This window comes from Canis lupus, chromosome 2, assembly GCF_011100685.1.
Source record: "Canis lupus familiaris isolate Mischka breed German Shepherd chromosome 2, alternate assembly UU_Cfam_GSD_1.0, whole genome shotgun sequence".
Taxonomy (NCBI): domain Eukaryota; kingdom Metazoa; phylum Chordata; class Mammalia; order Carnivora; family Canidae; genus Canis; species Canis lupus.
Window position 1 is genome coordinate 13,465,533 of NC_049223.1, and position 25,331 is coordinate 13,490,863.

The 25,331-nt window shown below is 45.4% G+C and overlaps 1 protein-coding gene across 1 annotated transcript in view; it reads left to right on the forward strand.

Annotated features, from left to right (window-relative positions):
* Positions 1-25,331, forward strand: part of ZNF438 (zinc finger protein 438) — a 402,501-nt gene that overhangs the window by 143,965 nt on the left and 233,205 nt on the right. The gene's annotated exons all lie outside the window — the stretch shown is intronic.

Below are 25,331 nucleotides of genomic sequence, written 5' to 3' on the forward strand. Positions count from 1 at the left end.
GTGCCCTGGGTCTCCACATGACTCACAAGAGAAATTGGCAGGGTTTTTAGAGCCAAGTGTAGAGGTCCGGTGACCAGGTAGGTTCAGCATAGGGAGAACCCAAAACAGCCCAGAACAAAGTACAGCAGAGAGGCATGTGGCCAGAGCTGGCATGACCCTATGACTAGAAACAGCCCCTTCGGACTGGGCAGATTCTCATGGCCATGAGCATGTTACTGCCGGCCCAGGTCAGGCACTGTCCGTCTTCAGATGACTCTCTGGTTTGGGTGAGGAGGAGCTCATGGTTATGCTGCCCCATGAAAAGGATCTGAGTTCTACGGAATTCTGGGACGATCACTAGAGCAATGGTTCCTAACTCAAGGGTGTGATGAAAATTACCCTAGAAGTTTTTCCAAACCCGCATGCCAGGGTCTCACTCTGGACCTAGAAAATCAGAATCTTGGATGAATTTGGGGTAGGGTACGCAGACACCTATGACTTTATTTTTTTTTTCAAGATTTTATTTATTCATGAGATACACACACACACACACACACACACACACACACATACACACACAGAGGCAGAGACACAGGCAGAGGGAGAAGCAGGCTCCATGGAGGGACCCCGATGTGGGACTTGATCCCGGGACTCCAGGATCACACCCTGGGAGGAAGGTGGCGCTAAACCACTAAGCCACCCAGGCTTCCCCACCTATGACTTTGGACTCCAATACAACCTGCCATTCCTTACCCAAGGTGGGCACCATCTTAGTTGTGCCACTTGGGGGCCAGAGATCATGTGGTCTTACTTTGTACTTGGCACAGTTCCTCCCACATAATAGATCTAAAATAATACGTGTGGATGAGTTAAATGAATGAATATGTGAATGAACGAACAAACATTTCCAGTGGTTGAAAGAATTGTTGATTCTGTCAACACACACAGGGAAAGAACCAAGGTTCCCATAATGGATTTTAACTCCCTTGTAAGTAAGCCTTCCAGTTACCCATTCATAAGAATAGCTAAATATGACAACACTAATGTGTATTTCATGGACTAGTGTGGCTCGGGGATATATGGTATTGCTGAACAAAATAAGGATTTGTATTAACATCAGAGATGAGAGTATAAAATGAAAGAAGGCACTCTACTTCACTCACAATTAATTATATAATCTGAGGCTTAATTCTGGCTTTGCAAACAATGGGAACCGTAATTACATGTCTAAAGCCCAAGATGGAATCCCACAAGTGTTTGACAAGCAGAACATAAGGATGATGGAGTGGTTTACCCATGAGCTTGACCACAGGGCAACCCTGGTGAGTCACGATTTCAGGCTGTGGTAGGATTTCTCATTATCCTCCATTCTTCTATGGTGAGTATATTGAGCTCTGGGCCACTTGATGGATGTGACTCTGTTTGTGAATTCAGGCTGGCCTGCTGTCTTGGCGGATCTGACCCGTATATAGAATAGCCATGCAAATTAGCATGGGCCTCTGGCCAGAAAAAATTAATCCAGGCCTGAAAGCAATCAAGTAAAAGGTGTCAAAGGGCAAACAAAGAGGGAAAGAGGACTGGGAACACCTGGCACCCTAATTTTCAGGTTTCCCTAACTCACTACCTTGTGGGTTTTTTTTTTTTTTTTTTTATTGTTTTGTCACTAGAAAACTCAGTAACAGAAGAGCTGGTATAAATCTTTTCCAAATACTTATGGGATGAGAAAACAAAGTCACGTTGAAAGTTGAATTGAGGCGTTGAGAGAGGCCTTCCCTTAGGTCTGGAGGGGCCTCCAGGCCAATCCTCAGTGTTAATCTCACTGCCCTGTTGTGTCTGCATAGCTCGTGCCACACTGAGTGGTTCCAGTCATCTGTTTTATGGTGTTTGTCCCTTCATTGGACTGGAAGTTCCTTGAGGCTAAGAATTGTGTCTGTCTTCCCCACCTGACTCCCAGTGTGTGGCACAGGCATTGAACAAACACTCATTAAATGAATGGATGGATACTGCATAGGGATCCTGCAGTGACAGGAGTGACACTCCTGGCAGTGACAAGGCCAAGGTCACGGAGAAGGACATTTCTCTGTTTCACAGGAGAGCTGCCTGACATAGGGGCACCGCTGACTGTTACAGCAGTAATAATAACTAATAGTTACTAAACTCTTACTATGTATATGGTGTGGAGTATCCTCCTCAGGGGAGTAATTGACCCATTTGAGGGACTGGTAATTGTCAGAGGTTAGAGGTCAGAGAGGTGACGTTTTGATGGCCAGGATAGTATTGTCGCTGGAAAGCCAGGAACACCCCTGGTCTCTGTTCGTCTTTCCTCGTCCCACGAGGTTGGTGTGTAATGACACACAAGGAGCATGTGTGCAATAGCACACAAGAAATAATGGCAGAATGGCAATCAAAATGCCACTTTATTGTTATCTCCCAATTGCCCCCAACAGAGAGCTCACTGGTTAAGCTGGATTGGATCCATGGTTTAGACTTAAGGCCAAACAGACCTCTTAACCTTCCCATCCTCCATCAAAACAAGATTAATCACAGAACTAGCAAATTAAGGGTGTCTGTAGAGCACACCCTGACCTCCCTGGTGAAGCCAGCAGTGTCCTGGATGAGGTCAATCAGAAGAGAGATTGCCTGAGCACACTTCTTCGGATGACGGTGGCCTGAGTCTCACAGTTGTGTAAGCAGCTCTTCTGCAGAGGAGAAGGATGTCTCACCAGGCAGGAGCAAGGCAGGTGGCCAGGCAGAAGCATGCAGACATGGGAGGCAAAGCATCCCTCCTCTATAATGATGACGATGATGATGATGATACATATTTAGATGTGATCATTTCCAGAGTGCATTTAAGTGTACTGTTCAATCTTTATGACTATCATCTTAGGTAGCCTGTTATTAGCCTTGGAATAAGCATACTATTTAAGAGATTTCTCTGGATCACAAACCTAGAAAGTGGCAGAGTTAGAGCTCAATATAAGAGGACAAAGCCCACCAGCTTGCTATCTACCACATGGGTAATTGAGTTACTCTAGCTGGGGAACATGAGTGGGATGTGAGGGCAGGCCTGACACTGTGCCAAGCATCCCAGCCAAGTCTTCTCCTTCCTATCACTGGTTCTTTTAAATGTCTGTTGACAGCATACTCTCTCTTCCTTGCTGGCTCCCAGCAGAGGAAAGTCTCCAACAGGCTATACCTTTCCAATGTATAATTATACATAATTTAAAATGTTTCTAATAATGGATTAATTCCCAAACATAGAGGTTAGTTACTAGCCTAGGATTTACAGCAAAAGGCACCACCTAAATATATTGGTAACTTACTGTAAATAAAATAGCATGGTCTAGGTGCTAGAATGAAACAGATCTAAGAAAATGGCTGTTTATTATAACCAAAAGTAGTCATTTCAAATTACTGATGAAAGCATGGATTATGTAATAAATGATGATTAACTGATTAATTTAAAAAATCCAGTTGGATCTTTATCTCATTTCTTGCCATCAGCATTTAGATGCATCAAATATTTAAGTATAAAGAACAAAGCCACAACTGCATAGGGTAAAAACATGGATGAATATTCTTATAATTTTGGAATGGGGAAGGGTTTTTTCACCCCAAGATCATATTGATTCAGCATATAATTTTAAATTTCATATAGCAAGTAATATGTAAAGATAAATAGCAAATTGGGAAAATTAATTGCAAGCTGTATAACAGAGTTATAAGAGTTATTATCTTTACTATACAGGAACTCCTATAAACCAATCAAAGGAGACACCCCCATAAAAATGGGAAAGGATACATATAGGCTTTTCACAAAAGAAGAAATACCAAACATGAAAATATACTAAATCCTTAATAATAAGTATAGTCACACAAGTAAAACAATAATTAAAGTGTGTGTGTGTGTGTGTGTTTACTCATCATACATAAAGAATAAAAAAACTGAGAACACAGTGTTGGTGATATGCTGAGCAATGACTATTTTCAGGCACTGGTATTTGGAAAGTAAATTGGCATAACTTCTGGAGAGAAGTTTAGTAATATATACCCCAGTTTTAAAGACATAAACTAACTCTTAGCCCCAAATTTCCAACTCAAGGAATTTATTTTTATTGCGTTAAAATATATGCACTCTAAAATTTATGATGTTAACCACTGCTAAGTGTCCAGGTCAGTGGCGTTAAGTATATTCACATTGTTGTGCAACCAGCACCACCATCCATCTGCAAAATTTCTTTCATCTTCCCCAAATTGAAACTCTGTATCCATTAAACACTAATTCCCCATTTCCTCCACCCCTGCCCTTGGCAACCATATTCTACCTCTGTCTGTAGGAATTCAACCACTCCAAGAATTTGTTTGAAGGAAAGAATTGTACACGACAAATACATATATACATATATTTGCACAAAATATATATTCATCCAAAAAATATTTCTGAGGACCTACTCCATGCTAGGTAATGAACAAGACAGACCAAGTTACTTATGCGCAAGTGGTGATAGCAAGCATACAAGCAATGAAGCGTTGGGTTGCCATAAGTACCATGAAGAAAATAATAGATTAATGCAATAGTGATTGTGGAGGATCCTTCAGATCAGGCAGTAAGGAAAAGGTGTCTCAAACGCTACAATGAGAAACAAATTAGAAAACCCTAAACGTCTGAGCAGCATCCCCACTGAAGCTGAGAGTCCACCTGGCCGGATGTCAGCATATGACAGTTCACAGTAGGCTGGAAGAGCCTTCCTTAGAACAAACACTCATAATTCGGTGTGCCTTCTGTAGACTATTTTCCTGGAGAGAAAGAGTTTCCAAAAGTTGGGGGGAAGGGTAGAAAAATAATTCAGGAGGGTACATGCCAGTGCTGCTTTATTCTGAGAAGGAATGTGCAGATGACAGTTTCAAGTGTTTGATGTCCAACCCCTCCTAAAACTATAAAATAGCAGCAGGGTGATCAAGAGGCTGATCTAAATCTTCTCTCTGTGGTTTTACTTTTGTTCTGGCAGGCTGAGCAATGCTGGAAAAAAAGTTACAGTGTGTGCAGGGGAAACCTATTCTTCCCTCTTTCATGACTAACCTACACACTGGAAAGCAAGTGTGAGTAAGGGGCAATGGCATTGGTAGTGCTAGTACCGAAATATAAGAAACAATTATTTAGCTTCGGGGCCTGGCCTACCCTTAGCCTAAGGCAGGAAACTCAAGGGGAATAGAACACTTTGCTGCTAAGTAATACCATTGGAATAAAAGCATGTTTGGGATGACTTTTGGCTTAAACTAGGAATTTCTGTTTCATTTGCTTCCACAAAGAACTTTTTTCCCACCTAAAGTTCTTAACTTGTATTTCAGAAGTTTCTGTAGCTGCATAAACATGGTGTATACCAAGTGGCCTTGAATTAAAGCTGTGTATCATAAGAGTGTGCTGAAAAACAGATTCAGGATCTCAGTTTTAACTACGAGACTCTGGGGCAGCAGCTTTGTATACAAGTCACAGGCTAGAGACCTCTCTCCGCGACTTATTAGCTGTGTGCTCTTGGGTGATTATTTGACCCCTGATTCTGTAAAAGAGGAGTAACAATAATAGTAATTAGAGAGTTTTTGTGAGGGTAAGGTGCAAGAACGTGAAAGGCACAGTGCTAGCACACGAGAAGGCCGTCTCGTTTCCTGGGCTTCCTAACTAAGTCTGGCATTACTGACACAGAGGAGAAAAAGATGAAAATGGAGACCCCAAAATTATTTTTGTCAGAATAACTCGGGCCTGGTCGGACTGATTATGGTTTTAAGCCATACTCCTCCAGCGCTGCCTCCTGGAGAAGCAGAATTTCAGCTTGAATTGAAGCACTATCTTGAGCTTCAAAGGGACTTAGACCAATCAGAGCATTGCTAGGTAACTTGGGAGGGTACAGGAGACTCCCACCCATGGGGCAGAAACAGTTCAAGGACCTGGAGATGTTTCAGCTGGGAGAAGCCTCTGAGGGGACTGGGCGGCATTTCCAAATACTTCAAGTATAATATCACATGGAAGAGAGATTAGATTTATTCCGCATGGCTCTGTTAGAGGAAGCAGATTCCAGCCTCAGATACAAGAAAAGTTTATTAAAAAAAAAAAAAAAAAAAAAAAAAAGATTCTCAAGGAAGGATGCTATCTTCCAAGGTAGGGAGCATATCACAGCATAGCTGATCACTCCCTGGGAGTGGAGCAGGGAATTCTGTATCAGCAAAGAGCTGGATGAAGTGCCCTCTAGGGTTCTTTTCCAGGTCAAGGGAGGCTCTAATTCAAATAGCTACAGAAGTGCAACATTTTGCTGCAGGAACGTCAAGAAGAACAGCCATGGCGAGGTGTAAGGCACACACAGATTGTGCTTATGTGTGAACTGTAACCTTCTAAAACAAAAGAATGTCATGGGCATGGAAAAGAGGGCTTTTTCACTGCTAGAAATGAAAATGTTCATACTTTAGCGTATCATATTTTATAGGTTCATGCAGACACGGGCCAAATGAAATGAACCGAGATCGTAGGCATTAAGTTACACACTTTAACTTTATCTTTTTTCCCCTGTGTTTTTGACACAAGTGATTAAAAATGAACCTGGACCTTTGACCTACTCCTTTGGGTTGTTTTTTTTTTTTTTTTTTTTTTTCCCCCCTCCACCATTCACCTGTGAACCTCTGCTGATTGTTTCATAGAGCCTTGGTCAACTGCTTTTAACAGCTGAACATTAAAGCCACCGAGAGCATAAACAGGAAGCTGGTGTTTAGGTGGGAGTTCCTAGGAATTTTATACTACTGACCACAGAGGCCAAGAGAGAAAGGAAATAGGAAAAACAGTGTAAATACCTGGGTGACTAATGACTTTGCGCAGCATAGCTGGCTTTTCTGAACATTTAATGCTGTCTCTTCTATGGGAAACACGCTTAAAATTAATTTTTCAGGCCCTTGCGTGGCATCAAAGGGGCAGATACACGGGCGTTTACTGCAGGCCGTCGGCGGTTTTGTTCCCCGACTGCGGGGCACAAACGTTCTCCTGCCCGCTTCTCCAGGGGGGCGACTCCATTTGCATGCGCGGTGCAGACCCGCGGGGCGCCGGGGTTCCCAGGCCTCCGATTGTAAAGGATTGTAAGGCCAGCCCTTCCCTCGTTCACAGGGACAGCGCCTAAGAGGATTTAGAATCAAGTGGGCACATTTGCACGGCCTGGTTCTGGAGAGGCAGCTGGAGCGCGGCCGGCCGGCCTGGCGAGCCCAGCGCGGGTCCCCGGGGACCGCATTGTCCTCCGAGGGGCCGCCACGGGGGCTCCATTGTGCGCCGAGCAGGCCTTTTCTGCCGGCCTCCGTCTCCCCCGGCCCCCACCCCCCCCCCCCCGCCCGCAGACCGCCCGGATCCCCCCGCCGCCGCATTTCCAATGCAGAGCAGCGGGCAGGGCTTCGGGCTGGCCATCTGCACGCCGAGATTGACGGCGGCCCCGGAAGGTCAGTGCCTCAACGATTTCGCTCTCAACAGCAGGCCACCCAGGCCTCCCGAGCAAAACAGGGACATCTGCTCCCCTTAATTTAGAACACCGGTTCCAATTTCACCGGAGCCCCCAGCTCCACGCCGCGCTCCGGCTCCGGCTCCGGCTCCGGCTCCGGGGGAGGGGGAGGGGGTCGGGGAGGGGCCGAGCAGACGCGCCGCCTGCCCGCGCCCCCCGCCCCCGGGGCCCAGCAGCTGAGCCCGGCGGGGGCGGGGGCGGAGGCGGGGGTCGCTCACGTGACCCGGGTGACGTCGTGCGGGGGAGGGGCGCGCGCACACTCGCCCACACGCGCACACACGCACGCGCACCTCCCCGCCGCCGCCGCCGCCGCCTCCAGCGCCCGCGACGCCCGGATTCGTCCCGGGTGTGCGGAGGCGCGGGCTGCGGCGCCCCGGGAGTTGGCCGGGGGCGGCCTGGGGCGGCGACCGGCTCGGCGGGGAAGGTCGTGCGGCCCCGTGACCCAGGCCCCCGGGCGGCCCCCCCGCGGGCGGGAGCGCGTGCAGGGCCGGGAAAGTTGGCTGCACGAGTGGGGACCCAGCTCGGCCCAGATCCCGCGGGCTCCGTGGAAAGGCTTCCTGCCCTTTCTGCTTCGTAGTGCGGGAAAGCACGAGACACCCGCGTTTCTGAGTGTCCCCACCGCATCCCGAGCTCCCTGGACGTAGACCCCGCACCTCACTCGTCACTGCGTTTCCGGTTCCCGGCGCGAAGGTGGGGAGACCACGTTAACGTGTGAAGTGGCGGCGGACCTCGAGCGCGGAGTCGAGCTCTCCTCCTTTTTCATGTGACGGAAAAGCAGGCCTGGTGGAGAATGAGCCCGTGCACCGCGCTGGGGAGCAGTTACTTCCCAGCCTTCTTCCCTTTGCTCCTCTCAACGGCCAGGCGGCAGCGCTGGGCTAGGGATGGGGACAAACGAGGCCGGGCCCTGGGATGGGGCCGCCTTCCGAGGGGCGCCGTGTCCGTAGGCGGCCCGCACTGTGCGACCCGTGCGGCGGGCGGGTGCCTCCATCCAGCCCCGAGAGAGAGCCGGGGTCCGGGTTAGTCTGAAGGGTGCGTCGAAGCTTGCTAGGAGAAGGGCCCTCTACCCGCACAGCTCACTGCCTGCGTTTCCCCCGACCCTATTCACCTCCTGTTCATTCTTCAGTCCTCGGGTGAAATGTCACGTCCTTGGTGCCTGGACAACCAGCATATGGTCGTCCTGTCAAGCGATCCTGTGGCACCTCCTGTGGCTCACCGCGTGCACAGCTGGGTACGGTTTATGGTCGCGATTCAGCCGTAAGCTTCTCGAAGCAGGAACTGGCCTCTCTGTTCTTGGAGAAAGTCTCCATACGCAGCACGGTGCCTGCCCCAAATACTCCCTGAATGTTTGGTGATCGGATGAGTAGTAATCAGACTCTCTTAGGGAGAAACCTATTCCTGCATCTTGTTTGGGATATGAAGCCAGACTACCAGGTGGGAACAGAATGACCTTTGAGAGTGTATTTCGTGGCATTCTGCAGCTCAGTAATTTCAGAACCCTCTTCTGCAGAATCGGCCTGAGGTTGGTGCTCCTCAAAAAGAGATACCATCACGGAACAAGTCTGGGGAAGACAGCAGTACACAGGGCCTTCAGGGTGCTCCTGCACCGAGTCCCAACCCAGAGAGCTTGTTTTCAGGAGCCTCAAGTAACATTTTGCAGGGGGGCAGGGGGGGAGGGTCATGGATGAAGATAAATGGTAACTCTGCGGCACCATCCTCCCACCACCCACCCCCAGGCCCTGGGAGGTAGAACAAGCTGCTGCGGGAAGAACTGAACCAGATTGATTTGCCAGCATGAAGGCTGCCTCCTTCCCCCTGGTTTCCTTGTTACACCTTGGACAAATTTGTTCTTGGCGTTTTGACAGCAGGGAGAGAATGGATGCGCATGGAGAGGCACTGCTGCCACACCTGAGCTGGAATGCGACTCTCCCACATCTTAGCTGTGTGATTTTGAGGCAGCCCTTTGCCTCTCTGTACCCCAGATGCTGTATCTGAATAGAAATAGTGGTATCTCATGATGTCGCTCTCATATGCACTTAGAATTTTCATGACGGATATAAATTTTATTTAACTGCTAGTAAATAATTAACTAAAAATTTAATATCCTACCTCTAATAGGTTAATTTAGCTAATTAAGTCTCCTGTGGGTAGAGCGGGATCACAGAGGACCAGGGCCTAAGGGAGAAATTTTTCTCAGCTCACCGCCTTCTTGGCTCAAGTGAAGCATTCTGAGCGTTCATCATTGCTTTTCCAGCGAGGAGGATTCTAATTCTTTAACAGCATTTGCCGAGCTCTCCCTCTAAGTAAATTTAAACTGTGATGTCATTGTACTTTATTCTCGAACAGAGGAGTGGAGTGGCTGTATATCAAGATTCACAAGTTTTGCCTACAGTCAGTTTTCCAGGGCTAACTTACTAGCCAAGAGCTAAGCGCCTCGGCAACAGGATTATAATTCAGAAGTCCATATTATTTTACAGAATAGAGATCTGCTTACAATGAAAACGTGAATAGGATCCTGTCTTGTTTGTTGTAGCTTAATTTGACCCTGAAAAAATCAATACTGGATTCTCAGAGAAGAAAAAAATGTTCCAGGCCTGTACTTAGACCACAATGTCGAAAATTCATATTGTTTCAACATTGCACCTAAATTTCCCAGCATTAAAGAAAGCTGCTTCTGGAAATTCAAAGGTACTCTGAAAATGAGTGTAGAAATGATTTCTTACTTGTATGTATAATACTGCCAGTTTTACTCCTTCAAGTCTTTATTTTACATATAGAACATTAACTTGTGTAGAGTTTGCTAGACTAGATGTTTAGAGTAAATCTGCTTTCAGATATAAATATTAGATGCATTCATGAAAGCTTTATATTTTGAAACAGGGAGCAAAGGACATACTTTCTAAATGTTGCCTCTGGGGGCACCTGAGTGGCTCAGTGGTTGAGCATCTGCCTTTGGCTCCTGCATCTGGCTCCCCATAGGGAGCCTGCTTCTGTCTCTGCCTCTCTCTCTCTCTCTTATGAATAAATAAATAAAATCTTTAAGAAAATAAATAAATAAATAAATAAATAAATAAATAAATAAATAAATAAATAATTGTTGCATCTGTTCATGGATAGACTCTCCATGCCCAGAATCACTTGGCCCAGTAATCTGACATAGCTTATATCTTGCAGGGGATCACTACTTAGATATCAGAAATTTGTTCTAGGTCAAAAGATTCTCTCAAAAGATGCTTTGAAAGCAACATCTAGTTTTAGATCTGAAGTATGCGCTGGGAACCTCTTGGGTACCACCTCTCACCTTTGGGCATCCCCTGCGCTTTGTTCCAGTCGTTGGTTCAGGCTCTAGGCAGCCTCCTTTGGGTGCAGCATGCCAGAGGCTTGCCCCATGCTCGGCCTCACGCCTCTGCTGGAGCTTCCCATCCACCCAGGAGGTTCCCTGAGCCACATGGGGCACATGCACTGACGAAACCTGGGAGTAAGTTTGGGTTCAAACTGTCGACCTACAAAGCATAAGCCCCAATGGATAAGTGCTTTCTATTTTCCCTCCAAGATGGACAGCCCTGATTGGCTTTCCTACAGCCCAGGCAGGACAGAAGGAGCCAGCAGCCACTTGCCAGGAGCTGTGACTCATCCCTGTGTTAGTTTCCCATCCTTCTCTGCCCCATTCTTCTTGTCCCTCCTCCTGTCTGGATCACACTCCACGGTAAAGTATTTGCACTCCAGCCTTTGTCCTAGGATCTGCCATCTGGGAGACCCAGGCCAAGTCATTTCAATATTATTTTTTACCAAATTAAGTTATATTGTTTAACCATCTTTACCGCACACAACACCCCCCACCCCATCCGATCCCTCTCCTCACTATCAGCATGTACATCTAGTTATTTTGTGAGACGGTTCATGGCCTTTCCTCTTTCCTTGATCTGGATATGGTGGGGCTTTGTGAGAGTGATTAACTGTGGCTGCCTTTGCTTCAGCCACGACGGGACCCAGGGGGAAGTTTGCCATCTGCATCTGGCAACTGGTCAGTGGCTTTGGCCCTGTGCTTTCATCTGCTAACTTTAACCTGGCTCTGTTTAATTTTTCCAATCTGTATTTTTAACTTCCTCTTAAGTTTTTTATTTGTTCATTTTATCTTGCTCTATTTATGGATTTCAAGAGTATAAATAAGCAAAGATTAGTGGAGTAAGACTTTAGAAAAAAAAAATCATATGGCCCAAATGTCCCAGAGCATATATCATACTTTTACCATGTGACAAAGCTTTTAAAATAGTAAGAAGGTCATAGGTTGGTTTTTTTTTTTTTAAGTGGTAGTGGAAAAACTTTGTTGTCTTCATTTGGAGACCATTTATTGAATTTGTTTAATCACTTAGCCTCTGGATTTGTATCTGCGTCTTGCTAAGGACCTGCCATATTGGTACAGTTTTTATGAGTGCAGTGCTCAGGGGCATGCCAGGACATCACATCCAAAGGAAGAGACCAATTTTTGCATTTTCCTCTTCCACCATAGAGATGGAAGTGTAAAACCTGATGAGTGCATCTGAGTTCTGGAAGCGGTGTGTTCCACTGCTTCAACCAAAATATCATTCCAAGCTTACAGCTTTGAGAAAGGACCAGAAAAAGAAAAGATTCTGCATCAGGTTTGGGTTGTGATGCAAGCAATCTTACCACTTGGGCCATATAAGCCAATAGGGTTTCTGGTGTTAGGTGTCAGTGCTGGGTAAAGAGGCCAGGTGGAGTTATTGGCAAGCCCCAGTGGAAAAATCGCAATACAGACCTCCAGGATTCTGGAGCATGGCTGAGCCATTGGCAGCAGAGAATTCTATAACTTTCTAACAATAGCTCTTACATGCTATGGGGACCTAGTAGAGGAGAGCTCCTAACCATGGGACACCACCTAACCATGTGGCCAAAACAGCCTATCAAGACTGGGTTCTGTCAAAACCACCACGTCATATCGTGGGGTAGGCCAAGGGACAATTCATTGCAAGGTTGGATTGGTGCACCTGGAACTAAGAACGAGAAGGAGTAGGGGACACAGCCTAGCTGCACAGGGGCTCATGTCACCCACTGTTACTGATCCAGCACTTCCCCTGGAGCTCACACCTATGACCATATGGAAGATCCTTTATGATCAGTTGATTGAAGGGGGAGGTGCTCAAGCTTGCTGGATGGGCCAGCTCTGTATGGTGCAAGCTGAAAACAATGAATGCATGGCTCCATTCACTTTTGGAAAACAGTGGTGAGGGAAAGGTTCCGGTGGTGTCCCTGGTCATCTGCTTCCTGTTGAAAGAGAGGTGGCCTGCGGTTAGACTCGTGGGCTGTAACAAATGGCTGAATGAATGGGCAGGGGCCTAAAACAGAAAATGGGCAGATTGGCAACCAGGAGGTCTGGAGTAGACATGTGCACTGACCTGTGAGAGGACATCCTGTGGGAAGATCTTGTATTGAATGACAGTGCTCACAAGAGAGAGGCACAAAGCATGCAGGGAGACAAAATGACTGACCAGTTAATGGCCCCCAGCCTCTGTCATCAGCCACTTCTAGTATTGGCACAATAGACCCCTGAATAGAAGAGCCATGGTGGCAGGGGTGGAGGCTATGCATGGACCACTGGCCTGGGCTTGCACTTACCAAAGTTTTTCTAGCTAATGCTGCTGCCAAACGGCTAACATTCCAGTAGCAGAGAGTGATACTGAGTTCCCAATATAGCACCATCCCTTAAGGAGACCAACCTGACACTCTGGCAGGCTGCCTACATTGGACATCTTCCAACATGGGAGAAATAGCAATTCATTTGAACATGAATGGACACATATTCTGGATATGGATTTATATTTACTGCTCTCAGGGCCTCAGGAAGCACTGCTATCCGAGGCTTAAACAGTGTTAAATCCACTGTCATGGAATCCAATATTACATCACATCATACCAAAGAACACATTTTTCTGCAAAAGAGTCATTGGAATGAGCACATGACTCCACTGTTCTGTCTCATGCTATATTTCTTGAAGCTGCCAGGCAGCCAGAGCAGAGCATAGACAAACCTGTTCAAAGTTGACCTGATGTGCCAGCTCAAAGGTGATACTTCTTAGAGTGGAGCACCATTCTTCAGGATTCACAGTTGATCTTAGATCAAAGACCTTTAAATGCCACTGTGTTCACAACAGGTAGAATGCAGGAGTCCAGGAGCCGAGGAGTAGAAGTAGAAGCGGTCCTGCTGACCATCACTCCCAGTGACCTCCTTGAAGAATTTGGGCTTGTTACCTTCACAAAATTGAGCTCTGTGAATTTCGAGGTTCTGGTGCCTAAAGAGTGTGTGTGTGGGGGGGGGGGGGATACTTCTGACCAGAGACACAGTGATTGTCCCCCTTGAACTATAAGTATGGCTGATCCATGGGCATTTCTAGCTCCATGCACCAACATGCCAACAGGCAAGAAGAAAAGTCACTGTCTTGGAAGGGGTAGTTGAACCTGGTCACCAGGAAAAGGCAGGAAGATACTGTTATACACAGGGAAGGGAGGAAGAATGGAGAACCCAGGTGACCTAGTTAGGTACCTCTTGGTTTCCCTAGTCCAACTTTGAAGGAAAATAGATCACAGCCTGAGAGAGGCATCATGGCTAGTGGCTCAGACCCCTCAGGGCTGAGAGATTCTCACCACCAGAAAAACCACCAAGGTCAGCAGAGAGGCTTGTTTAGAGTGAGGAGGATCTTCAGTGGATGACAGGAGGGAGAAGATGAGTACCAGTTGCCACCCTGAAACCAGCTATAGCATCAAGATCTGTACTTTGTCCCACTCACCTTTATCTGTTAAGTTCCCACTAGGAACAGAAGGCTCACCGGTGTCTTGGAGAAGATTTCCCTAGAACCTCTAAGAAGAGGATCCAGGTGCTGCAAGGGGTGGACTGTAGTGGATGCTCTCATGTACTGTCCAGATTCCTATTCAGGAAGATTCCTATTCAGGGATGGAGACCTTATTCCCCAGCTGTGGGGAGTTCTGTGAGAAGCTGGCCCTTAACTCTTAGCCTGTGCAGTTTTGCCTCACGTAAGCGGTTTGCCAGTCTCTGGTCATCTGAGGATCACACCACCTTCCAGGGACAACTGCACTGAATGCTCCTCTTGCTGTAATTTGGGAAAGCTCTAAAAGGCTACTCGTGGTCCAGAGCTCCATGCAGGTTGGCTGATGCTTTCACCGAGACTGCATTACATCTTGATTTCTCCTTCTGCTAATCCTGCTTCCTCCCCACCACTCCCTTCCCAGTTGATCCCAAGAACACTCTTTAATAAAGTTTCCTGGGAACATGACCCATAACAGCTAGTAAAACTTGGGTTATTATCAGATGAAATAGTTTGTGTTTGAAGACTGGGGAACCCTGTGAATAAAGAAACTTCAGTTCTAAAAAGTAGTGGATTTGATTAATACCAAACTCTAATTATGAGTCTCTTGCTAGTTGCCAGTTGATTTTGATCAAATATACATATATGTAGAAAAGCAAACTCTGTGAGAATTCCTGAGTACATTCAATCTGGGCATATCTCACTTCAGATGCCAGATTTCCAACTCTGATTTCAATTCTCTGTTTGGATTTTAGCCATTTTGTACGAGAGAATGCACTTCCACAGAGTTAAGTAGTTGCAGACATTCCTCAGAGTTTTGATACATAGTCAGAAACTTGAGAAGAATCTGTGGATTCATATATTCATCTCTAGAATCCTAAGGTTTGGTGCCTCCTTTGCATGCATGTTTTGTTTCTCAGCCCAATCCATGCTTGAAACTGAACCACACTGATAAAGCAAACGTTTAATAATTCAGATATCTGCCGAGGCTCACATTCCACGAGCAACTGTAGAAACTTAAAAAACATGATTCATTTTTATGAAACTGTCTGAATCTTCTTGAATTATGACCTTCTATTCATGCAATAGTAGCTCTTAAACCCTGTGGAGGTTTGGGGGAGCTCAGGACAGACCAGAAAAGAGGGATCAGTGTGTCCCCAGCTGCTGTCTGCTTGCTCACGTGTTCCTCTAACACTGAAACACCTGGACAAATCGTCAAAGCAAATTAGTCTTTGCCACTCTAAGTCCTGGTCTCTCATTGCATTAGCAAGAAAGTTCCATGTTGAGACACCTGGGGAAAGGAACAAGGTGGTTCCTCTGAGTTTTTTCATGAGCAAGAGTTATTGATCAGAGGAAGTAGTTCAGAAAGCCTCTTTGACAAGTTTGACCACCTTAGCACTAACTGTGCTATACAGGGTAAGCCCACACCACCCACCACCCACCCCCTGCAACTTCTTCTGTAAGTCTATACCCTGAGTGTCATGAGGAGACAAGTATAAAGAAAACGAATGCTGACACCTCTCATGTAATAAGCCTGAACGGCCATGTTCACAGATAAATTCTTCTGATAAATGATATGGTGGAAGTTGGGCACACATGCCTCTTCTTTTGACTTAATGTAAAGGACTGACAACTTTTCCCCCTTCTTGTATGATCCTTCTGAGGCCAGTGAGCTAGGTTTTCTATTTGATACCACACTTCTCGGACCTTTTGCTGGAAGGGGCATATGGACCAGTCCATCGTGAGCTGTTGTCATTGCACATGGTCCTGATGGGTTATTCCTCCCCTGCCCTCTCCTGCTTCCTCTCAGCCCCATCTCTGCCCTTTATGATCTGGATGATCCTGTCAGCTTTAAAAGTCTCTGGTTAGAGGGAGGGTAAGCACAAGGCCCCTTATACTTCCTGGTTTTGAAGCTTGGGGACATGAGGGCCCATTGGAGTGAGGGCTGCAGAGCGTAGGAGCAGCAGGTGGATGCGGCAGGAGCACTCCGGGAGAGCAGGGCAGGTGGGGCGAGTGACATCGCCTGGGACTGTGAGAGGTTGAGTCAGAGCTCACATCTTTGGGGCCCACGTGCTTTCCCAATTATGTTAGGTCCTCTCCCCCACGCGGACTTCCCAATTGATTTACCCGGCACCAGGGGAGCTGGTTTATGAGAATATTGAGCCCAGCCCTCCTGTTTGCCTCATCAATATGCATTTTGATGTCAAAATTCTTGCAGCAGTATTTTTCCTCTTCCTTTCAAAAACATCTGCGCTCTTCTCCCGGACTTTTCCATCGAAAAGGCAGCTGTTGAAAATAATAGTAAACTTTTCTGGTGTTGGTAACTCTGTCCTTTTCCGCTCTGATTGGCCATTTGATGGGCCATCTGTGCCCTGGGCTTCTCCCTCTCAGCGTGCCAGATTTAGTCCCTCCTGTGTTCACACGGGCAATAGGGTGGTGACCCCCACATGAATTTGCACCTGGAGTTGCAGACTCTCCCCCGTGCTCAGTTCCAAAAGAATCTTCCTTGGTGTTTTCAGGTCTGTTCTGCAAAGGATCTGGAATGGCTCCCTGACGCCCATTGTGTGTAAGCTCCACAGAACCAGGGGCGCTGGGCTTCTGTGCCACCACCGCTTCCTTGGCCGTGGGAACAGTGCTGGTTCAGGGGAGACACTCATAGAGTCTTTGCCGACGGGCACTGTGCGGGGCTCTGCACATGCAATGGGAGACCGGAGCTGGGGAGGCAAGAGAGCAAAGAGACTGTTGTTAACGGCTCATCTCAGTACAACGTGTTTAAGTGCAATGAGATGAGGGTGGAAATCGGGGGGGGGGGGGGGGGACCCAGAGGTGACGTCTGTGCAGAGTCCTGAGGACAGTAGGTATTTACCAATCCATCTACGCTCCTCAAGCTAACGATGGGGCCATTTGCCATCTGCTTCCAGTCCTGCCTTTATCTTTTTAATCTAAGTTCTCCTTGCTTCCCAGCCAGCCAGCCCTTCTGTTCCGGAGAACTAATCTACTTTCTGTAACCCCCAAGGACTGGCTGCATACTGTCTGGCCGCTTTCGTCTGCGCTAGCCTTTCCCTGTGAATATATGTTCATTACATCCTGAAAGGTCTTCCTCAAACCCAAGGGCTCTAGGCAACCTTCCCTAATGAGTTCTCTTCTGATCCCTTTATTTCCCTCCTACTCAGAGCATAAACTTTTAGCTTGTACAGTCTCTTCTAAGAGCGCAGATAAATCACGCTGGCGCTGAGCATGATTTGGATGTCTATAGATAAAAATAATCCAGAGGAAGGTGTCAGGATTCTCCTCATGTACTTTTTATGAAGGCAGGAAATGTAGTGCATGCTGCATTGCATTTCCATGTGAAAGTCAGCACAGTAGAGAGTGCTCACCTCCTTTGCCCAGAGACTCCTGGTGTCCTCACGTCAAGACTTAGTTCTCTCTATAAATCTAGCACTGTTTGTAGAGATGAATATTTGGGGAGGAATCTGGAAGGAAAGTGTGTTAACATGGGTTTAATAACCACTGTCAAATGTTTATATTTGACTCCCCAACTGAGTTATAGATTCTTCAGGAATCTTGCATCTTTGTATCTGTGTAGAAGAGTAGTTAAGGAAACAAAATTATAATAATACCTTGATAATTTTGTATGGTGGTTTACACTTCACCTCTAAAGTAACTGTCACCTCCTCTGAGAAACCATCCCGAATCTCCAGGAGAGTTGCCCTCACCTTTCTTTGTGCTCCATCACCTCTCGTCAAGCCTCTAGGGTGGTACCCTCAATGAACTACTGTCGTTTATGTTACAGTGCCTGACTCCTCAGCAGATAGATTTCTTCAAGGGTGAGGAGCTTAGCTTTTTCAGGTGCACACATCTATGGCCTGGCTCAGGATAAAGCTCAATACACCTTAAAAATATCCAACAGATAAATGAATGAGTGAATGGATAACATATAAATGAATGTCATTTCTGCGTTAAGTGTTTGATAAAGGCTTATTATAGTCCTCTTTGATGGTGAGAGAATAATGAAAAACAAAAGCAGATAAATCTTCCTGATAACTATGGAAAACATATTTGTGAGAGAAAGTTTGGAGTTGGTGAAATTCTCTAAATTTTCCTAAGAGTTCTTTTATTCCCAGAATAGATACCAAAGAGTTCATTGTGCCCATTTGCGCCCTTACTTCTGCAGAGTTGGGAAATTGATTTAATTAAGTCCTGTCTTTTCCCTAAGAGTTAGAAGAGAAACTATTCCAAGGGTTGAAAAAACTCATAGAACAAATAGTTACCATGTAAATTATGGAGTATTAGGTGCTACTCTGAGTATTTTCTCCTTCATGATTAAATATTAATCTCTGAGTTATGCACTGTAATAATAGATCCAACTGAAAAAGTGTTTCTGGCACTAATGCATAAAATATGTGCATGCAATTTGAAGGCTGAAAAAATGGCACATTCTTGGGGTGGGGGTGATGAAGGATGGTCTGAAAGTTACTGCCACTCTGGGGAAACGGAACGTGATTATCTACAAGGTTAGCTGATTTTAAATACTGATTGCCAAACTGTTCAATAAAATATGAATACTTACTATGGCAATCCGTATCACATGTTACATATCCTATTTCGGGGGCGACGTGCCCCTTCTTAAAGAAACATGCGCTAACTAGGTAATGTCAAACATTATAAAGTGAGTAAAAATTGAGACTGAAGTTCTCCATTTCCTACTGGTTGCTCAACTAGACTCTAACCTCTAGGAAAAGACTAAAACTATAAACAACCCTCAGTATCCATGGCAACATGCATAAGAAGGTAATTATTTTTTCTTTACATTTTTACATTTTAGAGTTTAATAGCGTATTATATGCATTGCCTCAGGCCCACAGTTCCTGCAGTTGGTCATTAAGTATCAGGAAATGCCCTCTCTACCAGTCATTATTGCTTAAATAAAATGCCACTTACAAGCCTGGCGAACAAAAGAGCTACAGTGTCTATGTAAGGCATACCTTGACTATTGTAGTGATTTTGGCAATGAGTCCAAGTACCTCCAGAGCACCTGGCCCAGAAGCCAGGCTTGTGTCCCAGGAGCAGCATTCACAAGGAAGCCTTTTCAGTTATGGTTAATTAGACTCCAGAAACAGCTCCGTCCTTCAGGTGAACACACCAGAAGAAAGACCCCAAACCCATGTTCTTGTATGGTCAACCAGCTGCTGTAGGAATGCTGCCGGGCCAAGGGTTCTGGGTAAGTCTAGCATACCTTAATTCCATCATATTGTGGTGAACAACTCTGATGTTCCATTTTGAAAGTTTAGAGTTTGTACTATTTGGTTTTTTTAAGGAAGACTCATTCACAACAAATCCAGTGATTGAGAAAGTGTAAAGGGAGACTACTTACAAAATCTATCTGATATTTCTTCTAACCAGGCAGAGTGATTCACCCAGTAAGCCAGAAAATTCAATCCAAGTTAAAACCAAAACTCCTTTCCCTGGCTACAGAGGCTCCTTTCTCTTGCCCCCCCCCCCGCCCCCACACCGACCCTTCTACACCTGGGTGGCTTGTATCAGACGAGTGTCAACCTCATGGTTTTGGTTTGCCTGCAGAGGCAGCATCAGTAAACCTGTCCCCAGATGACTCGTGCAAACAAAAGGAAAAATCTGTGCTGAAAACTCAAGCTAATCTAGGAAGTTCTAAATTTAGATGAGATTTTTCTTCCAAGACTTTGTTTGTAAATCAGTTTTTGGAACCTGGAACAAACATTTCCCATAGAAATGTTGTAATAAAGTGGCTATGCAAATTTAACTCCTACTAAAGGTGAAATCTTACACATTAGCAAAAATAATTTTTTATCAGTTGTATTTTCTCAATCTTTTCCAGCTACAGTATGGACTCAATGGGTTTTTGTGGGCTGGTGTAGGAGGTAGACCACCATGTGCGATAGTGCCCATGGGAAATCAGTCCCCACTCAAGGAGCTGGGTGTGAGAAACTCTCCTCCTGCTGCCAAAATTTCAGAGAAGGCAGAGCTTGCTCCATGGCTTCTGAGATGCCACAAAGAAGTAAGAAGGGGCAGCTTTTTCATAAATTTGGTGTTTGTATTTTGGAAATTGCCGGCACTTAATTTAGAAAGTATTACAACTGTATTAGGCAGCAGGTGAACTTGAGAGTTTAGACCAGGAGGTTGAATAAAGAAACATAAATAGTAAAGTAAAATATAGAACCAAGATTTGAACAGAGATAGACTCTGCAACTATGAGCTTCATAGCAGAGTCATGAGCAAGACCAATGTTCTACTGCCAAACAAGGCAATGTGAAAACTTCTTTATTAGGAAAAGTAAAGAAATTTGAGAGCAGCAAAGCAATGGATCATGATGCTGATCACGCAAACTTTCTATTCCTCTTTTGCCCTTGCCTGGTTTGACTCCAGAAGTTAATTTCTGAACAGTCTAAGCTACCACAAAGTCCTGTGTCCATCCCACAATGCATACACGATCCACATCCCAGCTACTTGCTCTACCCCTCAAAAAGCGAGCAGCAAAAGGTCTCGTTCTAGACAAGTCCCCAATTGTTTTTGCTCCAAAATGACAAGAGAGAGAGAAGTTTTTTTCAGTCAGGATGAGGAGTGAGGTGGGATGCAGGAGGGGAGCAAAAGATGGAGCCATGATTCATGAAGAAGAATAGGAATCAGTTTAAGAGGTTGTCAGGGACAAGGGGCCTTTTGGAAGAGAGAAAGAGAGAGAACCATGATTCTTGGGGGAAGGAATTAAAGTAGTGGGCTAGGAAGAAGGCAGAGGAGTGCTGTGTGAGATGCATGAAATGATGTTTGGAATCTTCTAGGAAAAACAAAACAAAACAAAACCCACAAATGAAAAATGTATGTGATGACACCAAATGTCTTGTGGTACCAAGGAGAGAGCAGAAAGTAAATTCCTAAGTGAGAACAGCAATTGTGGGGCTCACCAAGAACTCTCCAGATTGCCCAAATTGGGAGTTTGTGCCCTGTTTGTTCCAGAGCTCTTCAAGCTCTTCAGGAGTAATTTGACTTTCTGTTCTCACCATCTAGTTTGGGCACCTCTGGGGACTCTTGTGTTTACATGTGCAATTCTAGCTGTGACCCCAAAGAACCACACTGGCTGGGTTGGGGGCCAAACTTTCTGTGCTTTTAAGGAAGTGGAGAGGGATTCCAATACTGTGTTTTTTGGTCATCACACGTGTCCTGTCATTTGGGGGCAGTTTGTTCCAATTGCCACCGTTAGAACCAAATGACAGATGATAGGGATTTTTCAAAGCTTTTTGGAAATTGCTTCTCTGAGTCAGTTAAGAAGAGGGCCATACTTAGTTATTTTCACTGTACCAAAACAAAAACAGTGACTGTCTGTAAAGATGCTATTGGAAGGGCAAGGAACTGGCAGTCTGATGATTGCGAGAAATAGAAAGCATAATTTAAATTACATCAATGGTAGGAGACTTTTCCCGCTCCTCTAGACCTGGAATTTTGAGCCTCTGTGGGACTGGTTCCAGCCTCATTTTGCAGCCCTGAATATAGAGGCTTAACACCTTCAAATATGTTAATTTCAGAAAGAAAAAAAAAAAATCCCGCTTCTTGCTACTTAGTTCAAATAATCTCTTCCTGGATGGATTGAGTGAAGAGGAATAGGAAAGTCAATTTAAAAAATAGATTTTGTTCCAATCTAATGAGACTGTTGGAAGTCTGCTTGGTGGGAAACCCTAGCTTCTGGGATGTCTGCCGCGGCAGCCGTGCCCTCGTGGCACGGTAACTTCCCGGCTCTGAGATGTTTGGAGAGAGTGGTTTGGACAACACGGATCATAAAAATATATCAGCCTCCTGAATGTTCAGCCCAGAAAGTTCATGCTCAGGTTAACACCATACTTGTCATCTGGATCAGAAGGGCCACATTTCTCGGTTGGTTGGTTAATGCTCTAGCTCATTCCAAAACAGGCTCTGGGTTGGGTAAGAGGGATTATAGGTGCTATCCTGTTAGTTATTTCCCCAACCTCATTGTGCTTATTAATGGATATTAATCAGAGCAAGTCATTTTTTAAAACTTCACTGATTTGCATACATCAGAGGAAAAACTTTCTGAATCACTAAATGTCTGGATTGTGAAACAATTTGAAGTACACATGAAGTTTGGTTGGTTTTTGGTGTGTTGTTTGTTTTAAAATTTTTTATTTATTTATCTCAGAGAGAGAGAGAGAGAGAGAGAAAGCATGAGTGAGGGAAGAGGCAGAGGGAAAAGCAGACTCCTCGCTGAGCAGGGAGCCCCGCTGTGGGACTCAGTGCCAGGACCCTGGGATCACGACCTGAGCCAGAGGCAGATGTGTAACTGACTGAGCCACCCAGGTGCCCAAAATTTGATTGTTTAAAGCAGTTTCACTTGACCATGAGACTTCCCTAAGCAAGTTATTGGGGGAACACTTCAACAAAATAATATAAATGATTTGTCTTTGTGCATTCACTGTTTGGTTGTATTCTACATGTGACCTTAGATTGGGCTGGTTACATTCCCTTTGCCTCCAAGAATCACAGATCATCAAGAGGTGGAGAGGGATAGAGAGCTCCTCTCGAGGCCAAGGGCACAGTTTTCTGTAAAGGGCCAGATAGTAAATATTTCAGGCTTTGTGGGCCATGTGGTCTCCATCACAACTATTCAGCTGCCACTGTGGCATGAAAGCAGCTGTCGATGATACAGAAATGAAGGCGTGTGGCTATGTTCTAACACAACTTTATTAGAAAAACAGGCAACACGCAGGATTTGGCTGGTGGGGTTTGGTTTGTCAGCCTTGATCTCATCCAACTTCCTCGCTTACAGATAAGGAAAAAGGAAGCTGAGAAGATTGGGAATTCCCCAGAGCCACTTGATGATTAGTGGCAAAGCCGGATCCCAAACCTAGAAATTAAATCTAGAATCCAGCTTTATTTCTACCATGATGCACTAGTTCTGTCTCGTTTCATGAAGCTGCTCCTGCCCTCGAGATGACATAGGCTTGAGTCAGAAAGCAGTGTTTGAGGAAATTATGCTCTAGTAACAATTCAATTATTTAATAAAAAGTACTTTGAAGAAGAGATTTTATAGGAGATTGTCACTAATTGTTGACATTACTCCCAGTGCCAGGGTTTTGTTTAAAGATGGCATCGGGGAGTGACAAATTGAAAGATTGTTATTATGTCATAGGGTCTCATTTTAACATTTTTCACTAGAGTTGATTTGAATAAAACTAGCAAACTAGGGATTCTAATTTACCAAAAAACAATCAGCCCCCAGAACAGAAGTCCTTATCACGGGATTCAGGGATCTAATGAATCCTTGAAATTCATACAGAAGTTTCTGTGTGTGCACTTTTTTCCCTCAGGACAAGGATACAGAGGGATTTTGTGACTTCCCCCTCCCCACAAAGTTACAGGATTTCAGATGATAGAAGATTCTTAACCAGCCAGGCTATCTGGAGAGAGAATGAAGAACCTCCAGTCAACCAAGTCCCTTCCTCACATGAGCCTTTAGTGGCAGGCACTCCACAGGGTAGTTAGCTGGCCACCAAAAGGGTGGAGAGGTGAAGGGAAAAGTAGTCATGGTTTGGTTAACACAGGTGGGTACAAAGTATAATAGTGGGACAATTTCAGCATCAGAGGGTCCGAAGCAGTGATGTGCAAGGTCAATGGGCAGCATCGCTGTAGTTTACGTTAGCAGATGGCCCAGGGCAAGACTCCAGTCAGTGAGTAGGTACATGAGGGAAAATTCAGTTCCCAGGAGCTAGCATGTGGGCTTCACTTCTGGCAATATGGCAGACCAAGTTGACTCAGCCCTTCTGCTCCAGACACAGAGTAACCCTGGAGGAAAGAGACTGGAAAAAAAATTATGTTTTGTGTTGTTGGTTTTAAATACAAGTTGAATTCAAAAGAAAGAAATGGAAACTCTTGCATGCCCGAAGCAAAGATTGAACTAAAATCGGAATGGTTAGCTTCAGCTGAAGCAACAGTGGTCCAGGAGGAGAAAGCTAGACTTTTTATTCCCTTGCGTAAGAAACATGGCCTTGAGTCTACTCTAGGAAAGGAGTGAAAAGAGAAGTTTTAGCTTAAAGGCAGAACTCTTTAAGAGCTGTTGGTTTGTGCCATACGGTTCAAGAAAACTCCACCCTGTGGTCCAGGTAGGTATTAAGGAAGCTTTCTGCCCAGCCTGGGCTCCAGGTAGGAGAGAGTGTCTATAATGAATAACATTAAAAGCCAATCTTGCTCTTCATGCTCGGGGAATCTGAATTTACATGCCACACATGGATCGGGACTCCCTGCCTGAGGTAAAAATGTTCCAAACTGAAGAGTGCTCGATGCCCAGTGGGGGCCTGCACAGAACTAGGGCAGATACCTCATCGCCCATGGTGCACCGACTCCCACACAAAAATGCCCTCTCCTGTAGATTAGCTTCTACCAGAAGAGTTCACCTACACACACAGCTAAATCACCATGGGAGAAACACAAACCACAGAGACTGAACAACCTGGTAGAGACTATAAAATAAACATTTTGAAAAATCTAGAATAAGGTATAGAAACCACTAGGAAAGAATACATTAAAAACAGCAATAACAAAGGCTTGTAAAAGCACCACACAGAAATTATAGGAATGAGAATGACAGCCATTAATCACGGATCTGTAAAACTATAGTTCCCACATAAGTGAGGTACATTTCACTGAACTGGAAGGCAGATCTTAGGGAATGACTCAGAATGTTACACAGAAAGCTCAAGGCATGGAAATCCATTTTGACTAAGTCTGTGGAAGCCAAGGGAGCTCAGACTCTGAGGGCTTTGGCAGCAAGACCAATGCCAGACGCCCCCCGGCCAGGTTCCCACCCAGCCAGGACTCCTGTTCTCCTTAAGCCTAGTCAGAATGGCTTCAGGAGGGCCTGAGCCTGAAAATCCAGGGCCTTGGAGGCCCTTGGGGTACAAAGCTTGAGAACGGGGGGCTGTCTTCCTGACAGGTCTGACTTACCTACCTG